The 23,098-nt window shown below is 38.4% G+C and overlaps 1 protein-coding gene across 2 annotated transcripts in view; it reads left to right on the top strand.

The window, feature by feature from the left end:
- The first annotated feature begins 285 nt into the window (after nucleotides 1-285).
- hivep1 (HIVEP zinc finger 1) overlaps nucleotides 286-23,098 on the top strand; it is a 93,537-nt gene continuing 70,724 nt past the window's right edge. Inside the window, exons 1-3 of one of the 2 annotated variants that reach the window (XM_059349134.1) lie at nucleotides 286-381; nucleotides 1,668-1,818; nucleotides 6,477-6,539. The gene's annotated coding sequence lies outside the window, so the exon portion shown is untranslated. The remainder of the gene's footprint in view (nucleotides 382-1,667; nucleotides 1,819-6,476; nucleotides 6,540-23,098) is intronic. The other variant, XM_059349132.1, reaches the window with a different exon arrangement.

Raw genomic sequence — 23,098 nt, 5'->3', positions numbered from 1 at the left:
TTTATTTTGAAGGTGTCTACATAAGAGTGACATGAGCGTGTCATAAACATGACATGGGATGTGTCATGAACATTAATGATACTTTGAAGTAACATTAATTGCTCATGATACTTGTCATGTCATGTTTCTGACAGGCTTGTGTGACTCTTATGTAGACACCTTCAAAATAAAGTATTACCATATCTTGCTTAAATCCAATCCAATCCAATCCAATCCAATTATTTTAACAGGGTGACGAAATATGAGAAAGAAGAATTCTCGCGTGATTTCACAAACAGTATCGCGAGAATCTCGCTGCCCTGTAAGGTCAGTTAGTCTTCAACTGTCAGCAATTAAGAAATGCTTAAAGCTTTGGAGGTCTGTGTCCACTTTGGAAAACAGGTGGGTAGAAAACATTCAGATCTCAACGTTAAATGCCAACTTAAGTTACATAATTATGTGGACAAATATAGGCAAGCTAACAGCTAATGTTATGCTAACTAACGTTATCTGTTAAGTTACGTTAATGTAACGGTATCTAACGGTAGCGAAATGCGTTAGCAAACCTCTGTCTGAGGTCTGACTATATCTGCTACACGTGGTGTGTTTAAGTTTATTCAACGTTTTCTATGTTAAAAGTCTAATTTTTTTTATGGAAATTTGTTTCTCATGCGTAAATAAACACCTCTCCTGTTGAAGAATTGACAGGTTATTAGACGGTAACAGCTACTAACGGCTTCCATAGATACGAACGTTATGCTCCAAAATGGCGGCGCCTCTCCTGAAACGCTCCGCAGTTTCCATTCCAGCAGCAAAATTAACTCCTAAACAGGTGGAAGAACATTCACATCCTGTATTTCAGTAAAATACTAATACCACACTGCGAATTTACTTTACTGCAAGTACTATCCTGCATTCAAAACGTACTTAAATAAAAAATGCAAGAGTATCAGCATCAAAATGTACTTAAATTCTGAAAAGTAAAAGTACCCGTTATTCAGAATGGACCCACTCAGATTGTTATATGTGTCACAATAATGGTATTGATGCATTTATCTAAGCAGCTCATTTTGCCTACTCACTATACTGTTATGAGTTTATATATAGAAATACTCACTATGCTGTTATGAGTTTATATATATATATATATATATATATATATATATATATATAGTCAAATCACTTAAAATTGATCATGTTTTTTTATATTAAATCTCAACCCAATGCTGGTTTCATGTTTCCTAAATGTGAGAATTTGATGCTTTTCTTTGTTATATATGATAATAAACTGAATGGTTTTGGATTTTGTTTTTTTCTTGCAAAATTATAATTTTTTTTTTAATCAATTAAAATTGGTCACGTATTTTATGTTAAATCTCGACCTGAAAAGTAACTAAAGCTACAGTAACAGTCCACGTAGGGTTACTTTTAACTACTTATACTGTTATGTGTATGTATGCATACATACTTTACTACAAGTACAAAGAAAAAGTATGTGAAAGTAACAATTATATGCTTCTGCCTGTCCCTCCCTTCAGCTCTCTGCACTGTTATTCTCCATTCGTCCACCAGATGTCCTCAGTTTTCCACCTGTCCCACTCAGCTCACTTTATTCACCTGCTCACCTGTTTCCACATTCTCTCATCCGCCCTGCTCTATATAACAAACATTTTTTCTGCTTATTCCAGGCCAGAATGTTATCATTGCTTTGTGCCTCGTGCTCCACATATCCAGGGCTCAGAGCCTGGAGCCTGGAGCTGAAATCTCCTCCGTCTGTATCTGCATCCTTCCCCTGGTGCCTCACACTCACCTGCCTGACACTCTGAGCGTCAGATAAACGTAAGTAGTGCAAAAAAACAAATTATTTGTCAAGGACTGAAAGTTTAAGTGTCTAAATTTCTGAAAACATCAGTTAATAAATCCTCCAGAATTGGATGTTTCTGTGATATGTCCAGTAAGTAATAATAATTATAATATTCTCTATAATGTGAACACAGCAGACAGAAGTGCAGAGCTAGTCTCTGCTGCACCACAGGAGACTTTTTCTCTTCTTCTAATTTCCTATGTATGCTGCTGTTTTTGACTCGCAGTACTTACTTTAATCTCCATTTATATTTTTCGTTCTTTGTTTGTTAATGGGGGCTACATGTGGTGTGTTGGCACTCTTGCCTCACAGCATTAGAGTCACCCTATTTGACTCCAGTTTGCAGCTCTTCTGTGTGGAGTTTGCATGTTTTTCCCAGGTCAGCTTGGGTCTAAATTCCCTGTAGGAGTGAATGATAGCGTGAATGGTCTGTCTCTATTTGATAGTCTTTCAACGTGTCCAGTGTGTCCCCCGCCTCTTGCCCAATGTCAGCTGGGATTGGTTCCAGCCCTCCGCGACCCAAAAAGGGGTTAAGGATAATGGATGGATGTTTGTTTCTTATGCACCAGTATACCACAGCAATTTTCTTGTATGTGAAAACCTACTTGGCAATACAATTATTCTACTTCTGAGTACAGTGATAGAAAGCTCTTAATACATTAAGTTTAAGTTTAATAAAAAGAGGTAGTGTATAAACTACAGTAAAAGCAGTTTCCTGTGTATATTTATGTAGTAACTTGCAAGTAAAGGTATCACAAATTGCCAAAACCTCCTGAAGAGCTTCCTTGGTGCTTTTGGAAATTATATAATTTGCAGCCACTTTGCATGTCCGACCATTCATCATGCACTAAAGAGCCTGTGGCTTCCCGGCGCTGAGCCGCTCGCTGCTATTGTCTTATTGATTCCTCCACAGGAAATACTCAAAGAGTTGAGCGTGAGTGCAAACAAGGGGATCGCATGCTTGCTTAGAAAAAAAAAAAAAAGCGCCCCTTTAACAATGGCTGGCACCGGGCCAAGTCTTTTGACCCGGTGGATCACTTCACATTATTGACCTTGCCTTTATGTTCGCTGACTTGACTCCAGTTGCTCATAATGTACAGTATATAAAGCACAGACAACAAACAGCGCCCGCCGTCTGCATGAAGCTGTGAGCTCTGTCGGGGTCCTCCGTCTCCTGCAATATCCTAAACATGGAACAAATTCTCCTGCAGTGTCAACACAATGATATCTGACTAAAGCTGGGAGGCGTTTACAGTCGAAAGAATGACAAAAATGTACTGTATTTCTTTGTAGTTTTCACATTGCTCTAAATTTAGGTTTGTTTGTGATTTCAGAGAGTCCATTAACAATTTTTGGCCTGATAATGATTTTTTTAATGCTAATCCTGAACAGCGGCTGGTGGATAGATAGCTAGATAGATAGATAGATAGATAGATAGATAGATAGATAGATAGACGGACGGACAGACAGACAGACAGATAGATAGCAACTGTATTGATCCCTCGGGAAGGTTCCCTCAGGGATTTGCACTTCAAACAGCAGCATAACACGAATACAGTAGAATAGAATAAAGTAAAAAAAATAGTATAAATGTGCAAAATTACAGAATGCAAGAGACAATAAAAATTTAAATGCAGGGAAATAATATTAAAAAATAAATACTGTACGAGCAGAAATTTACAAGGGAGTGCATAAACACTGCAAGAAATTAGTGCAAGTCTTATGAAATGGCCATGTTGTGTAGTGGTCAGGCCTGGTGAATCAGAAGGTGATAAAGGTTTTCTGATTAAATGTTAGAAATTAGAAAATGAATTTGCTATTAAAATGTTTGTTGTAGCCAAAATACTTCAGCCAGGGTCACTGTAGTTGGAATGTCAGTCCTTCTTGTCTTCTAGTCTTGTTAGAAGCCAAAATTCACAAATGCGGGTATTTACTTATATATTTTATATCTCTTCAGCTTGTGCTAACCACGGACCTTAATTCAGACATCTGACCACAAACCCATTGAAAATCCTCTTTGAGTTTTAGAGGATAGATCCCAGGGTGCTAACATACTAACTAACTTCTGGGTTTAAGAAATCATTCCTGTGGCGCCCTATTGATACAATTTATCTTCCTGGCTCTGGATCAAGTTTTCTTCTTGCATATTAAATGTTGATGATGATGAGGAGCAGAAAGAAAAATAGGCTTTTCCTCGCCTCCATTGTTCCCTTTTAGAACAATGTGGGATCCCCCGCTGCGTGCTGCTCCCTCGTCAGTGATTACTTTCTGATGAGGGACTATTGTCTCGAGCGAACAGTGGTCGCATGCGAGGGACAGCGTGACCAACGCCAGCAGACACCCCCGATTCTCCCACTCTGTCTCCAGCATCAGACAGGAAGTGACTGTGAACTTTGATGAATGAGCGAGAATCCAGGAAATATCGTAGATGCCAAATATAGGACCTGATAAACTTTGAAAAATGAGGGCAGGACCTTTAAATACAGACATTCTTCAGTACGCCCCTGATCTTAAAGCCTTTTACATCCGTAAAACGTTTTGTCTTTAAAGATGGTATTGTCCATCCATCTGTCCAACACGAATTTAAAATGCCTATTCTATTCTCAACTAATCCATTGATATTTTTGTCAAAAAAAAAAGTTAAACATTCCCTGAGTATTGCCTCAGAGCCCATGGTGACATCTTTAAATGTAGCTATTCAGTTTATTATCATGTATAACAAAGAAAAGCATCAAATTCTCACATTTAAGAAACATGAAATCAGCAAATGTTTGGCTTTTTAGCCTAAAAAATTACCATTTCTATACAATAATTATTGTTTTTAATGGTCAAAAGTCGCCTCCACTACATTTTGAGGCAAATATTGTACTTTTTACTCCCCTACATTTAGCTGACAGCTTTAGTTACTTTTCAGGTCGAGATTTTACATAAATATCATGATACATTTAAAGTGATTAGACTGAATGGGGAGATTCTGAATCACAAGTACTTTTGATACTTTAAGATAATTTTGATGCTAAAACTTTTGTACTTTTACTGAAGTAAAGGAGTAATTCCGCAGTGTGGTTTTAGTACTTTTACTCAAGTAAAGGATCCGAATACTTCTTCCAACAATGCATCTACTTCACCGCATCTGCTAAAGATCTAAACGGAGTTTGGAACTCAACTTTTATCTATTTGACAGTTTGTTTGAGCTTTAGCAAGCGTGCAGATTGTTACTCAACAAGAGCTTGACGGTAGAATAAAAGCTGTAAAGATGATACATGATCATTTACAGCCAGAGCTGTACAGCATTTTTCTTGACAGCTGCAGTCTTTCACAGCTTCTGTTGTTATTCTCCGTAACGTCCAGCAGAGAGCAGCATCAGCCCCTTCACTGTGTGTCTGTATCCCCCTCTGGGATCCCAGCAGTGATTCATGCTCGGGCCGCTGGGACTGACGACTGACTCACACAGCCCATCACTCATTTAGCCGCTCAATATCCGATCCGAGCGGTGATGATCCCCCGTAAATCGAGGCATTAGCTTTTATATTCACCTGTGGCATGGTGGGAGTGATGGCCTGCTCTGAGGCATCTGAACCAGAGGCATGATGGGAAAATAAACAGAGAACTGGTCTGCAGGAGGAGCACTGGTTTCTGTTTTTATTCATTATTTATCCAGAGAAATAACTACTGTAGTACGGTACTTAAGTACAATTTTGAGGTACTTATTATATACTATACAGTATATTCTGGTGTTTCATTTATTATTATTTTATTGACTTTATTTCATATTTTAATTTGGCTTTTAATTTTATTTTCGTATTTAATATGCACGTCCGTATATTTGTTACTTTTTCCCTTCATCTTTTTTTGGCATTTTATATGAGATCGTCTCTTACATTATTTGCATTTTGTTATTGCCTTTTACTGAAGATTTGTCCTTCCTGAACTTATCTTTCTCATCCACATTTATTCATGTTCCTAATTTTGTATGTAATACAAGGGGGGATTTATATTCCGTAAATAATTTAATATGGAAAACACTTTGCACTTAAGCTTAAAATGGGCTACACAAATAAAATTATTTTGTATTTATCTAAATACCTCTACTCCACTTATGTATCTCAAATATTATAATAATAATCTTTATTGTCATATCTACAACTCACAAAAACCCCATTATAAAATGTACAAGCCGAATACAGTGTCAGATATAACTTAAACAGTTACCTCAAATTAATGCAACCAGCCCTTCCTCATCCTTTGAAAATTATTTTATAGTACATTTTATTAAATTCATTTTGATATTTGCTTAAGTTTTATATCCAAGCAACTCTGCAAATCCCTCTTCATAGCGGTACAAACCACTTTGTTTTGTTTCGTTTTTTGCTAAATTTTAGCTCTGTTTGAGAACATTTTTTATGTCACCTGGAAGTAAATTCATTCTTGCTTTATGTATTATTTGTGCATAGCTAAATTAAATAAACACTATGGTATTGATATGTCTACTTGAGTAAAAGATGTGAGTACTTCTTCCACCTCTGACAACCATGCCAAGGTATATATGCACTGGAAAAAAGACCTAAGTTACAGCAATGTAAAGTAGATGTTACAGTTGACTGACAGGTAATTATCCATCTATTATCTACAGATATAAACACTTATCCTGTGCAGGATCTCAGAGGAGTGAGGAGTCTATCAGAGCGAACACTGGGTGAGAGGCAGAGTCCTCCTGGACACGCTAGCCGTCAGTCACAGAGCTGATACAGACAGTTTGTATTGTGGGAGGAAATTAGGGAACCTGGAGGAAACATATTAAGGCAATGAGAGAATGTGAAAACTCCACGAAGAGAGCACAGCCAGTAATTGGTATGAAGTAATTGATATTCTTGTTAAATGATGCACACACACATAAATTATGTACATTAAAACAGATATTGGTCCTCCTGTCCATACCCACTGCGAAGAAATCTCTTTCTAAAGTGATTGAAATGTTGCATTTTTACTCTTTCTGTGTAAAAATGTGTAATTTAGCATCTTACTGTTGGTAGTTTTGCATCTTTCTAGTGGTTTTGTGACTCTTTTATCATTTTGCATCTATTTGTGGTTCTTTTAAGTCTATTTTGCATCTCTTCAAAGTCATTTTTGTGGTATTTTTTCATCTTTTTGTGGAATTTTTGCGTCACTTTATTCTCCTCAAAGTTGTTTTGCATCTTTTTGTGGTTGTTTTGATTCCGTTCTGCTTCTCTTAAAATTCTTCTGCATCTCACTCTTGTAGTTTTGCATCTCTGTGGTAGTTTTGTGTGTCTTTGTGGTCATTTTGCGTCCGTTTCTGGTTGGCTTGAGTCTTTCCTGCATCTTTTCAAAGTTGTTTGGTGTCTTTGTCGTAGTTTTGCATCTCTTTGGTAGTTTTAGGTCTCTATGGTAGTATGTCTTTATGGTGGCCTTGCTGCTTTGTGGTAGTTTTGTGTTTCTTTGTGGTCATTAACTCTTTGAAGCCCCTGGGCATGAACCCTGAAGGCCTGTCCATCCGTGATACTACCAAGTCACCTGCTTATCATCTAATCATGTTGAGCTACCTTTCATGTTTACCTATCACTACTTTGTTTTTCATTAGCTCTCCTTTTTGGTAGAACATACAGCAATATATTATCTCTAGGAGACACTTTTGTTGTTTGTTTACCAATATGTATTTGTATGGATTAGTATTTGGAGTAACGACCTTTTACACAATAGCTGGTATGTTGAGCTGGAAAGTAAAGGAACCTGTATTCACACTTCAGGTGTTTTGTTTGCTGGTAGACGATCACAGTTCTATGACCATCAAGAAGCCTCATGTGAAGCATATTGGTATTTTTATTTTCTGTGCATTGAAGTTGCGAGTTGATATAGGTGCATCTGGATTGCTGTGTGTAAGAAATAAACTTGAGTTTGGCTATCTGGACGTGTTTAAACTGGAGTTATTTATTTGTCCTTGTTATGCAAAAGCAACGCCTCAATTAAGCAAATGCTGGTGAAGCAGCCCTTCAGTGGCTTCTAGGCTTTTTTGTTTTCCGTTTAGTCAAGCCATTACAATTTGTATTTTTAGAAAGGATGAGCTCATAAATCAGCAGTTTAAAAAGAACATCAGGTAGACATTTGAAATGAGCTGTATAATCCAGGACAAAAATCATATACAGTAAAGTAGAAAATGTATACTTGTGTTGTTTTGCTGGGATTTGACCAGCGACTCTGGTCACTCTGTCTCTAAAATCTTGCATGTCCACGTCTGCAGCGATGTCATCCATCCTTTGAGTGAAAAAAATGCTTTTTAGAGCCTTTTTCTTTCATTCCTTTGTGACAGCTTTCTGTTTCTTTCCTCCTCAGATGGACAGAATTGATTTGACGTTGCGATAAGACTCTCTATCAGATGCGAGCTGTCTGTTTGAGGACGACACGTTTTACACAGTGTGATGATAAGATAGAACACGTCTCGCAGCTGAGATAGCATCACGATGCACAGCGAGCATGTCGGATGCTTTTCAGACACACAAGACTAAAGGATTTCCTCCCTCATCCACTCCACAGCTCTGTTATGTAACATGTTCAGTTAGAGCTGCAAAGTGACTGGTGGTTTCTTGATCCAAATGAGTTGTGCTATAAACAAGCTTCATCCTCATCAATAATGGATTCCCACCTTAAAAACGTTTGTTGTCCCTGCTCTTCAGGAGCGCTTCGTCTAACAACATCCAACCAGAACAGTTATGTAACGACAGGGAGGGTTCAGAAAGTTGTGGCGGGGGGGGGGGGGCACCACTTGGGCACAAAAGGAGAGCACATTTATAAAATAGGTAAAGAAATATGTGAAGACTCTGGATCAAGCTCTGGTTGTTCGAAAAAATAAAATGTACAGGTCTACATTGGAGCAAGACGCCAAGATAATGACCTCTTCATGGTCAGCTTGCATCTTTGTGGTCATTTTACTACCGTGTATGGTTGTTTTTAGTGGTTGTTTTGTATCTCTTTGTGGTATTTCTCTGGTAATTGTGTGTTTATTTGTGGCCAGTTCTCATCTCTTAGTAGTTGTTTTGAGTCTCTTGGATTTCTTCAATCTCTTTTTGTAGTTGTTTTGCATTTCCTTATGGAAGTTTGTTATCTTTGTGTTATTTTTTTTTAATCTATGGTCATTTTGCATCTCTCTTTGGTATTTTTGCATCACTTTGTAGTCATTTAGGATCTCTTTTGATTCTCTTCAAATTTGTTTTGCATCGCTTTGTGGTACTTTTGCATCTCTCTTTAGCAGTTTTGCACCTCTGTGGTAGTTTTATGTCTCTATGGTAGTTTGTCTTTGTGGTGGCTTTGCAGCATTGTGTTAAGTTTGTGGTAAATTTCCTTCTCTTTGTGGATGTTTTCAGTCGTTTTGTGGCTCTTTGTAGTCATTTTGCATGTCCTTATTACAGTTTTGAATCTTTGTTGGTTTTGCACCTCTTTATGGATTGTTTTGTGTCTCTTTGTGGTCATTTTGCATCTTTTTGTAGTTGTCTCGAGTCTATTTTGCATCTTTATTTGGTAGTTTTTTACACCTCTTTGTGGTAGTTTTGTGTCTCTTTGTGGTTGTTTTCAGTGTGTTCAGCATCTCATCAAATTCATTTTGCATCAGTTTCTTGTAGTTTTGCATCTCTGTGGTAGTTTTGTGTATCTTTTTGGTCTTTATGCATCTCTTACTGATTGTCTTGAGTCTCTGTTGCATCTTTTTAAAGTTGTTTGGTGTCTCTTTGTGGTAGTTTTATGTCTCTATGGCAGTATGTGTGTGACTCTTTGAAGCCCCTGGGCTGCTGAAGGCCTGTTCAGTAATCCATCCATGATAACAACATGTCACCTGGATATCACTGTGTGAATCTGGTAGGAGGGGCACCAGAGGTGACCAATCAGATTCCAGATGGGCTGTGTCACCCCTGGCCACCCTTTGTCACAGCCTTTGTGTGGTTGACAGTTGAAGTAAAATGCCACAGACAGGGAGGACGGTGTTCTTCAAGATGGAAGGGACAATGGTGGACTCCTATCAGGCCCCCTCCAGAGCTGCCTGCCTGGCCCTCAGCCTTCCTGCCGGGCCCGCGCCCTGACATTTTGATTGAGCACACGGGGTCGGAGGCGGTAACAAGCCACCGCTGAGATGTCGCTGCTGATTTGGGCTTCGTCTGCCATCCTGTGACTTTCCCTCAGCGAGGGGAGGGACAGGAGCACTTTTATCCAGTCATTACTCTCAGTCTGCTGGCTGGGACGCTGACCTTTCCACCAGTGTTGGTTTGGAGGTAAATGCTGATTAGCGCAGTTGTTCTGTGCAGGAATGTGACAGTGATGTGCTGGCAGGTGTGAACTGAGCCTGCAGGTTGCTGAGCACCGGATGAGAGAGGCAGGTGTAGTGTTATGTAATGAAACATAATGCTGGATTTGTGCTGACTGCAGTCTCTTAAAATAATGACTATGCACCAAATCTGATCAGTTCTTGTCAGAGGGAGTTTAGGGAGGTGATAGTGGAGTGTGCTGCCTTTTTGCAGTGTATGTAAGATAAGCCACTCTATTCCAATGTAGTTATAAACTAGATTAACCACAGATATAGAAAAAATGTCCCTAAATCTTAAATCTAAGGGAGATAATATTTCGAGAGAGTCACATTCACTGAGTCAGTTTCGGACAGCAGCCATATGTTTTCTTATGATATGATGTAAAAGTTGTTGGCTTTTGATTGGAAATCATACAACTCAGAGTTCTGTTTCGTGGAATGATGTAGTAATTGCAGAAACTAATCATAATTTTGACTGTACACCTTTCTACAAGAGCTATTTAATGGCTGTTCTGGAGCTTTCAACCGTACCCACAATCTTCCTCACTAGTCAAAATATTTTTTAGTTTTCAAACTCTCAGGGACAGGAAAGTTAATAAACCGTGTAATCACAGTGATTTATTGCAGACAAATTGGATCAATGGCAAGTGACGATACAAAATAATGAATAAGTTCAAGGCTCAAAACTTTAGAAAGTCTTAAATCTGCTATGGGAAAGAGTTTGGGTTGTACTTTTCAAACTGTATGAACCACAGAAATGATTTGACTCTGTGAATCCAATGACTCAAAACACTTGCTCTCCCATCCTAAGACCAGCTTACATTTTATTTTTATTTCATTTTATATTGTATCTTATTTGTTATACTAGCTAGTTTTTCTGTGATGTTTTTTATTTATTTATTTGTTTACACTCTGACGCCTGTGATTGAAGAGAACAGTACTTGGAAGATTGACTTATATAATCAATACTTTGATGTTTCTGGAGAGTACAAACACTGTGGAGGAAGTTCCTTGAAAAGATCTCTATTGATCCTTTTACTATTTCACCCTGCGGCATTGTGTAAAAGGGAGAAAGCCATCCTCCGGGAGGCTTATTAACCTTGTTATATTTATTTTTAACATGGTTGTCTTCGGTTTCGGATGAAGAAGATGCCGTGTTATTATAACAACAGTGTACAGTTGGGAAATGTCTAAACTAATACGCTTTCTCTTCTTCTTCTTAGAAATAGGCGATGGGTGGGTGGGCAGATTGTGGGGTAAAAATAAAGAGCAAAGAGAATGAGTCACCGTTCCCTCAATCCCAGTCTGGATATAAATACATCCACATAGACACACGTATACTCATACGCTTCTCCACGCGTGGCTGACATTACATAAGCTGGAGCGTGGGAGGTGTGATGCGAGGCATGTATAATTCATCAATGTGGGACTCAACTGAGGGGTAGCTCGTATACCCAAGTGAGCCCCCGAACACACCGCCAGTGTTTTTTGGGTTGAATTTGATGCACGATTCTGCGTGGACGAAGCGGAGACTCGAGTGTTGATTCCGTGAGTTGCAGTGGCGAGTGCAAAGTGACAGACGGCCCAGAGGCTGCGGCACGGCGCAGTTATCAAATATGACAGGAAGTGAAGAGAGAGAGATCAGATTGTCACAGTGGTGGAGCACAAGTGGAGACACGGAGAATTTCCCAGGAGTTGGAGGAGGAGAGTGTTACTTCACTTCAAATATATCAATTTATATTCATTTTAAACCTGCAATATCGGATTTATTGAACCACAACCGTGAAACCAGACCATTCTCATAAAAATTGGCTGTAAAGGTCGTCTGTGCAAGCAGCTTCAAGTAACGTAGTATAAAGAGTGACAAACCCCATGTAGGGAGGAGTTTGAGGTGGATAGATTGATCAAAATTTGATCAAACAGATGATGTTTAATTGTTCTGAATGCATTTAAACCACTGTTAATATGAAAATTATAGCTTTAGCAGGTCCACAATTCTAAAAAAAAAAAATCCACATTTCCAACATCAAAAAGCTAATTTTACTCATTTTAAAAAACGGTCAAGTGTGCATTAAATAGAATCACTTTTAACATACTAATCTGCAAAGTCACTTGTAATTACAGCTGTCCGATAAATGTGGTGCAGAATACAATATTTACTTGAAATTAAGTGCAGAAGTGTAACTAAAGTGAAGCCCAAGTATCTAGAATTTAAGGTTTAATGTAATTACATAAGATGGAGTAAAAAATGCCACCACAAAAAAAAAAAACAATTTTAAATTTGAGTCAGAAATAAAATGTTTTAGTAAAAGACTGAGAATAAGCTCTTTATAAATACTGGTACAAAAGTGTTTGGGCTCAGATATTCTACTATTATTACTATTAATTAAGGTGCAGAGTACCAGCAGTGGGAAGTGCTGAATAGAAGTGTTTCTTCATTGTCCACAGGGGGCGTAAGAGAGCTTTAAACACAGCAACAACTGTATGATTCAACATGTAGTCGACTCTATAACAGTAAAATAAAGCCCTCATACTGAACATGGGCCAGCATGTATGCTCCAGTTTAGATTTCCAGTGAAAAGACGTGTTTTACTAAAGAAGTCAAGTATTTTTAGACTTCTATCTTTCAGAGAGAAAAAGAAAATGAAAGCCAGATCTGCTGCCAGCTGTTGTTCAAGAGAGCAGTACATATCTTGGAAAGCCTGCATTTGATTATGATTACAATATATTTAAACTATTTAAAACCCAATTTTATTTGACCACAAGAAGGATGTTTTTAAGGCCTTGAAAAAATATTAAGATTTGATAATTTGAAAAAACTATTCACAATTTGAGATAAAATATAATACTCAGTATTATCAGTATTTGAGGTCGATGAGAGACAGAAATGATTTAACAATGTAATTAACTTAAATAGTTTGATAGCCACACTGTTTAGGGAAGTATTTAAAGTGACCCTGGCAGTACAGAGTCACCTACTTTCACACCCATGGATCTGTTTGGGGAAACACTGTATGTCATAACAACATGTAACCAAGATACTTTCAATTCCTTCTTGGTAATGTCAGATGACAGTAAACGACGAAACCATAACAAACCTGTTTAACCAGTCACTTAATAATAGCTTGTTGTTTCTTTTAGTTTTAATTAACACTAGAACATACAGTCCTAGCATTTAAATTACTTTGTTTGTTGTCTGCTACATCTGCTCTCAACAAACACTAACAAGAGCCTTTGTGTCCCCTTGTAAATCAATAATTTCATAGTTTTGTTACATATGTCACTTCTTGCAGTTAGGTCAAATCATAACTACCTCACATGCATTTATTGAACTTTTTAAATGCCTTAAAGATGTTGTTTTTAACCTTTTTACAACCATATGAGGTAGTGTTGATCTCCTGCAACTGGTAGGGGCCTTATTTTTGGAAACCCATCTGTTGATCATAGTTTAGGATAGGAAAAAACAAAACAGGTCGTATGGTTTGGAGGACTTGTAGGTAACAAACATACTTATTTGAACCCAAACTGTGATGTTTTCCAAGTAGTTTTGTTTCACAACTTTAACCATGTGTTTAAAACTGCAACTGTGAATAGATGATAACAGCTTTCTGAACCCACTATAAGGTGTAGCAGGCCATTGATAATGAGCATTCAATTGACTCATAACACTCTTTTTACACTTATATACAAAAATAGTTTTTGTACGTTTTGTTTAAACAAAATATAACTAGTTTATTTGCAAGATTTAGAGGTGCTGGTAGGCAGATTTGGTTACTTTTATACAGAGTCAGACTAGCTGTTTCTATTGGCTGTATTTTAGTGGACATAGTCACCTTGATATCATCCTATGGGTTTGTAGGCTGTTGCTTTGAAGCCCCGACTTCGGCATTTTGGTATCGTCACAGAACACATCGGGAGCCCGCATGATACAAGGTTCATTGGCAAGGGACAATCATTCTTCTAAATGAACATCGGACTTCTTAGAGTGGCGCTAAGTCCAACCGAACACTGAACAAGACATTTTTAAGCGACCAAACTGTCCCTGTTAACTTTGAAAAAGTGAAAACAAAGTTCACAGTGCACTGAAGTAGTGTCAAGTCAATGACACAATAGCCGCACCCTAAAGCATACTCTGCTTTATTATCTGTTTGAATCTAAATGTGACCATTTACAAAATTAACAATGTTGTGTATTGAAGATTTGAAACGATTGAGACCATAAACGCACTATGAGAATGTTCACTGAGGTAATAAATAAAGTGAGAACTAAGGTCATATTTCTGTTGACTTGCATACAAAGGGACTTCTTTTTGCAACCAGTGGTGTAGCCCCCTGCTGGCCATTGGAAGGAATGCAGGTTAAAGGCACTTCATTTGCTTCACTTATCAGGCCTGGGGGTCGCCGCTTTCTTGGTTCCAGCTTTTGTGCTTAGCTAAGCTGGTGTCCTTCTTTTCATGTAACTTGAAAAAAAGGCAAATAAGAGTATTCCTTGTTGCAAACCTATTTGGGGAAAAAAAAATACTTAAAGTATTTTGCATTGTTTGTTGTAAATATCCATATATTCACTTTGAATATAACATCCAAGTAAAGAGCTTTGGATCTGACTTGTTTACAATCTGTCTGATCAACTGAATCGTTTCTTGCCCCGTCTGACTTTTATTATTAATTTTTGCAGTGTCACAATTCATCCAGAATTTAGCTATTGATTTGGCAATATAACAATTTTAATCATAACCAATAGGGCTGACGGCCAAACCCACAATATTAAGTTGTGATAAACCACAATTTTAATGCAACACAAACCTCAAACATCCATCAGTGTGGCTCTGAGGTGAAAAGCATCACACAAAGTAGGATCTCACGAAACATTGATCTTCCAGCACTCAGAGAACAATTATTAAATCGATAAATTGGATACCGGAGGTTTCCCCAGCAGACTGACCTCCGGGTCTCTTTGCTCTCTGCTCCAGGCGTTGGACTACTTTGACGCTCCCCAGGGCCGGCGCTCACAGGGACAGTAGATGGTTATTAAGTGTGCTGTGTAACCCATAAATCAGCTGATGTATGAAGTACCAGGGGAGCTGCCTCCGGCTCCTCCTCCTCTCTCTCCAGCTAATGCAGCATTTTTCCAAGCAAACCCAGTGTGTTTCTTTGTTTCCTGCCCTCTTTTCTTTTCCAGCGACAGACCTAAAATAGAAACAATACAGCTGACATGATTCTTTCCCCTCTGTTTTTTTCCCCTCTTCTTCCCGCAAATGTTTTCCAGGCATCCAGAGTGCAAACAAGTGGAAACAAACCATGAAGACTTTACTTTAAAAGATGGAATGTGTCAAAAATGTGTGAAATACTAAATCTGAATGCAAAAAAACCCAAATGAATAGCTTTTGAAAACTTTTAACATATGATTATACATTTAGAGATGAGAAAAAGCAGCATTTTGTTTTTTGCAAATGTGATTTCTCACCCTGTTCTTAAAAACAGAAGTGGAACATGCCAGTGTTAAATAACATTTTTAACTCTCACTTCAGTATTCCCAGAAGTAATTTGCAATCTTTTTTGAAGAAATAGTGAGCTCATGAGTCTGCGCAACATTATGCCACCCCACCTTTAGAAAGGTTATGACTCACAACCAAGACATTTTCACATTTTAGTTCTTTATTTGATTTTTCTTCTGATTATATAGAGTATCTCTAGTCAAAACTGAAGATCTTGGGTCTAACGAGTATCAAAATGTCATTATATGTGTGATGTAGACAAAATAAACATACTTTTTATACACTCTTCATTAAATCAATATGGTACCACATAAACTAGGTCTAATTATCAGTTAATATTTAAACTGAAAAGCTGTCGGATATGTCTGCTCTGTAGTTATTGGAACAAACTGACAAAAGCTTTAACGTTAGTTGGCTTACATATGACCAGTTTACATCAAAGAGTAAAAGATGGTGGTATGAAGTACACCTAACCTAACATTTGATTATACAGTCTAATGGCAATGGGAATATGTAAAATAATTTTACAGTAAATAACACAATATACCTCAAAAACACATCATGCTAATAATGCCAGACTGAATAGCTAAATAGCATCAGTTAGGTTAGCATACTCGGATAGTTCCTACTCTTTCTAAACTCACATAATTCTCCTTTGCAGTTAATTCAATATATCATCTGACTTACATCAAATTCATGCCAGGTATCCCAGTGGCATAGCTAACTAAACAAACTGACAAAGCTAACGATAGCAGGCTAAAATATGACCAGTTATTCAGACTGAAGAGTAAAATATGGAATATAGTCACATAATTTACCTTAAACTTTATCAAATGGCTGTTTAATACCATTCAACACATTTTCATTACATTATGCTTTAAATTACTAAAACATTACACTAATAATGCTAATAATTTCAGACTAAATAGCTAGCTAAATGGCATCAGTTAGGTTAGCATACTCTGATATTTACCACTTATTCTAAACTGTATGAAAACTGTTAATTATGAAACACATATTTATCCTTAAAGTCCTAAAAAATGTAGATATTTACACAGAATTCCTGCCAGTTGACCGAGCTAACCGAACCAACAGACAAAACTAGGGTTAGCATGCTAAAATATGACCCGCTTTTATTACTGACCACTAAAATATGGAGCATGGTCACATATCTTAACTTAAACTTGATCAAATTGCTGTTTATTAACAATGTAAACATAAAAGATTGTAATTAGATTTTACAACAGATAAGACAAATGACTTAAATGACAAAAACATTGTGCTAATAATGCTAATGACTCGCTGAATAGTGCCGATTGGCATAAGTTTTCTCATTCCAAACTGTATAACTTACTCTAAAACATGTCTTTCTCTATTTATGTATAAATAAAACATTCATATCTAAAGTTACATATAATTGCAGTCAAGCTATCGTGTTATATTCCAGTGCAGCAACCAACAGTTTTACCACTAGCAGGGGCATTTCAAGTTTAAATGGTGCAACCTGATTCAGTCTGATCCAGTCTTTGCTCATTTAAACAAGCTAGTAGTTGACTTGGACTTGGACACAATTAATCCCAATTCAAACCTGTCCAGGTAGGTTAAACCTCCTAAATCCTTTTGAGCAGTGCTGTACATATTTTTAGCAACAGTAATACAGCAACTCTCTTTTTAATATTTCTCTCAGCTCCACCCTGGAATGGAATTATTGAATTTCTCCTCTCATAATAGGTGCATTTACTGTCATATAAGCAGACACTCAAAGCATTTTCCCTTATTAGCACAGCCTGGCCTTCCCAGGGATTTTTCCCTCTGTGGTAACGTCACTGGAAATATTGACACAAGACCAGGCTTCTCCCCGAAAAACACTCCTTCTACTTCAGGATCCAGCGCCTGGCCTCTCTCAACCCACATCGTACTCAGCATTGATGCCGTGTAGATGTCGTCACAGCTCCGGCTCGGTGTTGTACCCTGGTCTGCAGCTGAATGGAAACTCAGCTGGACTGTAGTGAAATTCACTGGCACCGAGTCTGTGGCAGTGACTCAATGCAGGGCAAGGATGTTGGCCGTGCTTTAAAGAGTGGCTTTAATAACATTTAATTTTTTTTCCCCCTCTGGACAACATGTGGGTCACATGGGAGCTGTAAAAAAAGGGGGAATTTATTTTTCCTAAGGGCTCGTTTGCAGGGCATTGAGAGCTGGATGGAGGTTGATCAGGACACAGAAACAGGGGTTTACCTCAGCTATACTTTTCCAAGAAGAAGTGCTGCGTTTAGAGCTGGCATCAGGCAAAGTGATTTTTATTTTTTTTTCACCAGGGATTAGTGTCAGGCGTAATATCTTTCCACTTCTGCTCCACTGATTAAACATCAAATCCACATACTGTACTATGCTTTAAATCGGGCCTTAAAAGTGGCTTTAGCTTGAGTGGATTCCAGCTTTAACCAAGAAGATTTACACAAAACAAACAATCTCTATATGAACTTGGTCTAAATGTCAGCTTTTTTCCCACACATACACAATCATACACAGTTTTTATGATCTTGCACTGTGCTGCCTTCAGGATGTCTAGAGGTGAAACAAAAGCAGCTGACTGGCCATCATGTATTCACTGCACAGCTCTGCTCAGCCATGATGGACGACATGGGAATACAGTCTCCCTCCCTCACACATACACACTGTCCTTCCATTATTTATTTATTTGTTTATTGATGGATATCTTTGGATCTGTGCCAGGCAGCATGCTTTGGGACAACTTTTTTAACGATCCACACGTGCCAGAAGACGCCTGTAAGACCTTGAAAGTTCATGGCTCAATCACTTTAACTTGTATGTATGTGAAATGCTCTCTTTAGCACTGAAACATGCAAAGCACGTGAACAGATTATACACACATGCCTTTTCCACACCGGATTTAATTTTCTGAGAAAGTATCAGTCGAACATTGCTGATTGGAAACACTACTGGAACCATCCATTCGTCCATTATCCCTAACTGTTTATCCAAACTCAGGTCGCGGGGGGCTGGAGCCGATCCCAGCTGACTTTGGGCGAGAGGCAAGGTACACCCTGGACAGGTCGCCATACTATCACAGGGCTGACACATAGAGACAGACAACCATTCACACTCTCATTAACTCTTATGGGCAATTTTAGAGTCACTAATTAAACTTATGCTGCATGTCTTTGGAGTGTGGGAGGAAGTTGGAGGACCCAGAGAGAACCCAGGCTAACACGGGAGAACACAGAAGAGCTAAAGTTGAACCCTACTGAAACCAAAAAAATCACCTCTACCGCCCTGTCCAGACCTTGCATTAACATGAGTCCTGGGTGCTCCGCATAAGTCAGATCCAAACCATCTTGATTGCCCCTTAGGCGGGCTGCAGTATAGGTTATAAAATCCCGCCCCTACATGTTAATGACTGGGACAAGCGCCAAACCAGAAACGCGTTCAGAGTCTATTGTTGCCAATGCAAAAAATGTTTTTTGTCATGAGTATTGTTCCAAACTTACTGAAGTAAATATTAGACCCATTCTTCTGAACATTCTGACACAAAAATTGCATTTTTCTGTCTCAGCAACATTCATAGTGCTAGCGTTACTCAAAGTCTTCCAAGACTTCGTCAAAACTATTGACTTGTTATCACTTCTTGACATTCACAATACTTCCAAACAAGTAGCCGGAGAGGCAACCACTGCCATTTAGTAGACAGGACGTGTATGATTTCATTGCATTGGCAAAACTTTATTTTCCGTCTTCCCTATATAGTATTTTTGGCCAAACTAAAAGCTCAAAGCAGAGGTCAAATTTTTCTCCTAAAGTTGGTTTCTGTCTCTGGTCTTCTTGTTAATATAGTTCTTATCATGCTGATGTTCGTTTTTCTGCTAAGTTTGTTGTTAATTAGTTATATTATTCTATAAAACGGGGCTGTAAGGTCATGATTGACAGCTGTGATTGACTCCCAATTCGTCGTGTAGGTGCTTGAGCGGGAACTCAATACTGTGGGCTCCAGACTCTTAATGACGTCACCAGCGTTGGAATATTTTGGCTTCACTCTTGTACAGTTGGAGGAAGTGGAGACGCATCTTCTTTCCATTCTTCATACAGTCTATAGTCTGAATGCACCCAAGATTCATTAAGGATGGATTTTTCAGATCAAATTATTTTCACAGTATTTACACAGATGTGTCTTGGGTCACATTGAAGATAATAATGTGAGTGGTGTGCCGTTATATTAAAGATGTAAAGAAGCATTGCAGACGTCCTCTTTATACTTTCTGGACTGCTTTCTTTGAAACTGGAGACGGGTAAAATAACCGTCCAGCGGGACACAAAAATGGCTTTTAATTGATCAGTCAGCTGACAGATACAGCGGCGGGGGGAAGGCCCCGAGCTTCTATTTCTGCCTCCTGGACCAGAAGCCGGTTCGATGGACTGTCAGATGGCGTGTGAATGGAGCTTTGAGACGGCGTCGAGAGCTGAGAGACTACTCAGCGCTGTACCCTTCAACACAAAGAGACAGCTCTTGTGCGGGGATGCCTGGGGTTGTTATTGTGCGGCTCAGAAAGGCAGGAGAGCCTCCCTGACCTTGAATTCAACTAGTGGAGCTGATTGCTCACACAAAGTAATGAAAACTGACTCTCAATGTTGCCATTCAGACCCTGACAACATGTACATTGTACTGTGAAACCTGGTTGAGAGGTTTTTGTTTTTTTTGTGGGCTGCGCTTTGATGCCCAGCCATAAATAACGGGATTGTTTGAGTGCAGGTAATAAAATGTGGTGAATGTTTAATTTGTTTATCAAACAACACCGGAGTGGATCATCATAGCGGAGATGTTTCCCCTCCTGGCAACTGTAAAATATCACTCAGGGAAAACATTTCCGGGCACCAGAGAGAGGCCATCTCGTTAATATCAGAGAGCGTTAAATCAACAAAGTCAAGACATGTGGTCGCTGAATGTCCTGTTGCCTGTGCGGGGCGTGTGTGTGTGTGTTTTTATATGTGTGAGTGACTAAGGGTGGAGGGGTGGGGTAATGGCGTTGCCACGGCAACAGCCTCAGTTATGTAACATCATATGGTGCGGTGTAAACAAAGCATCCAGCAAAGTCTTTTATCAGCGCTGCGGAGAAAATAGACAGAAACAGACTTTTTTTGCTCAAACAAATGCACAGCAGTTGCATCTTAAAGTCTCAGCCTTTATGGATACAAATTACACTGAGAGCAGTGGACATTATAGCCTCATAATTTACCTTTTACTGCCATGCATGGTAGCTCTAATTGAAAATCCTGAAATATATAGTTTGTTAGGGAGGCGAGCGGCTGTTTGAACGCTGCTTCTGGATTCAGTAATGGCGTTTAAAGGGAAGAGCTGTCCGGTGTGATACGTGTATAAGGTGGAGCTTATCTCCACCGGACAGCTTGGGTGTCAGAAACATTGTATTGTATTTACATAGGGTGTTTAGGGCCAGTTCTTTGCAAATCTGCTGCAATAGGAAGTGTATGGAGGAAAGGGTGGGGGAAAGGATGAAAGGACGCCACCCTATAAATATTTCACCAACATCAATCTTTATCCAAACGCTTCACTGTGTGCCAAGAGAAATAGGACACTCAGGCATTCCCTTATGAATACTGCCTTTCTTTGGAAGGTCGCGTCCAATAAATATCTATTTTTGATACGAAGGGGAACAAAGATAGACAAACAGCACAAGAACCCCCATGAACATCAGTTAGAGAGGGACACAAACGGCAGAGCCTTCCCTTCACATAGGAGCCTATTGTTCAGGAGGACAGTACTGCTGGGCAGCTGTGCTTATTTTCTGTAACCACTCCAGGATATTAATAGCCCCGACTGCCTTTCACTAACACTGCTGTGGGGGCAGTTGAGGAAGTCCCCTTCTTTGATATGACTGTGATTATATTGCTGCACTGACAAATCTCCAACGGACACAGTTGAATCTGGGAATGTCAGGGGATTCAAACAGAGCAGCTTCTATTAACTTTTTTATCTGTCGAACATTTTATTTACCAATCCAAAATTTACCTCAAGAGCTTTCATAGTAATACAGCACAATAATACAAGATGTACAAGAGTACCTCAATTTGGATGAGGAGAAACTTTTAAAATATTTAACAGTGGGGGGAAAAACCCTCAAGAAGAGCAACAGGGAAGGGATCCCTCTCCATGCAACAGATGTCATAATGTATGTACAGAGGAGACAAAAACAAAAAACTTTGGATCAATACATCCAATTTTTGCTGCTTATCCAGGGCCGGGTTGTGGGGGCAGCAGCCTAATCAGACGTCTGTCTCCCCAGCAATGTTTTCCAAACTGTACATTTATCTTATGCTGACCTAACTGGCTTATTTCCAATGTTTTTTTTCCATAAACAAGGGGTGAGTCATTAGCTAACAATGTTATTAGGTGGGGGTACATGTTGTTTACATTAAAATTCCTGCTACATCCAACCTGTGGAAGCCAAGATGATCGGTTATACTTTGTCTTTACACTCCAAAAAATCCAGGCAAATTCACATAGTCACATTTTTCAGAAGAAGTTATTCCTTACATTCAAATTGTTTTTCTTGTGACAGTAAAGCATACAATTTGAAAATACGAACATTAAAGCAGAAATTTAACCTCTGTGTCCCTCCTCTCAAGTCTGCAGTCATGAAAAAAATTATTAGACCACCCTTTTTTTTTAATTATTTCTTGTTCATTTTAATGTCTGGTACAACTAAAGGTACATTTGTTTGGACAAATATAATTATAACAACATAAGAGTTTAATTTAATAACCAAAATCATTATTAATAAAACCATGGAAAATGGCTAGATATCAGCTCTTGAATTAAAATTATGAGGTATTTTTGTTGTTATCATTATATTTGTCCAAACAAATGTACTTTTAGTTGAACCAGGCATTTAAATGAAATAGAAATTGAAGAAAACAAGGGTCTAGTATTTTTTTACATGACTGTACAGTTTGAAAATATGAACATTAAAGCAGAAATTTAACCTCATTAATTCATTTAATTTCATTATTAATACTACAAGCCTGACTCTGCAAAACACAAACAACTCCACTCCTTATTCCTTATTATTATTTAAGTCTTTTTATATCATCAACTGATGAGAGTGCATGCTAAATACATGCTAGAAAAGACTGTCCAATGCAAAAACTTTGGATGGTTTCAGTGCAAAAAATTAGGCTTAAGATGAGCAAGACAGAGGTTAGATTTATGTATTTTAACTGTATGCTTTACTTTCACAAGAAAAATCATTTGAATGTGAGGACTAACTGATGTTTTCCTTTTACATAGGACGATCTATTACAACATGTATGTAGCATTCGTGTGCATACTTAAATCCCTCTTACTGGTTTTTTTTTTTATATTAAAACAAATCAGCTTTAAAAGGTTGAGCTGGAAGTGATAAAATCAGCTCAAGCAGCTGAC

Source organism: Centropristis striata, chromosome 14 (assembly GCF_030273125.1).
Source record: "Centropristis striata isolate RG_2023a ecotype Rhode Island chromosome 14, C.striata_1.0, whole genome shotgun sequence".
In the NCBI taxonomy this organism is placed as follows: domain Eukaryota; kingdom Metazoa; phylum Chordata; class Actinopteri; order Perciformes; family Serranidae; genus Centropristis; species Centropristis striata.
Note: the sequence above shows the minus strand (reverse complement) of the source record. Positions and strands in the feature narration are given on the sequence as shown.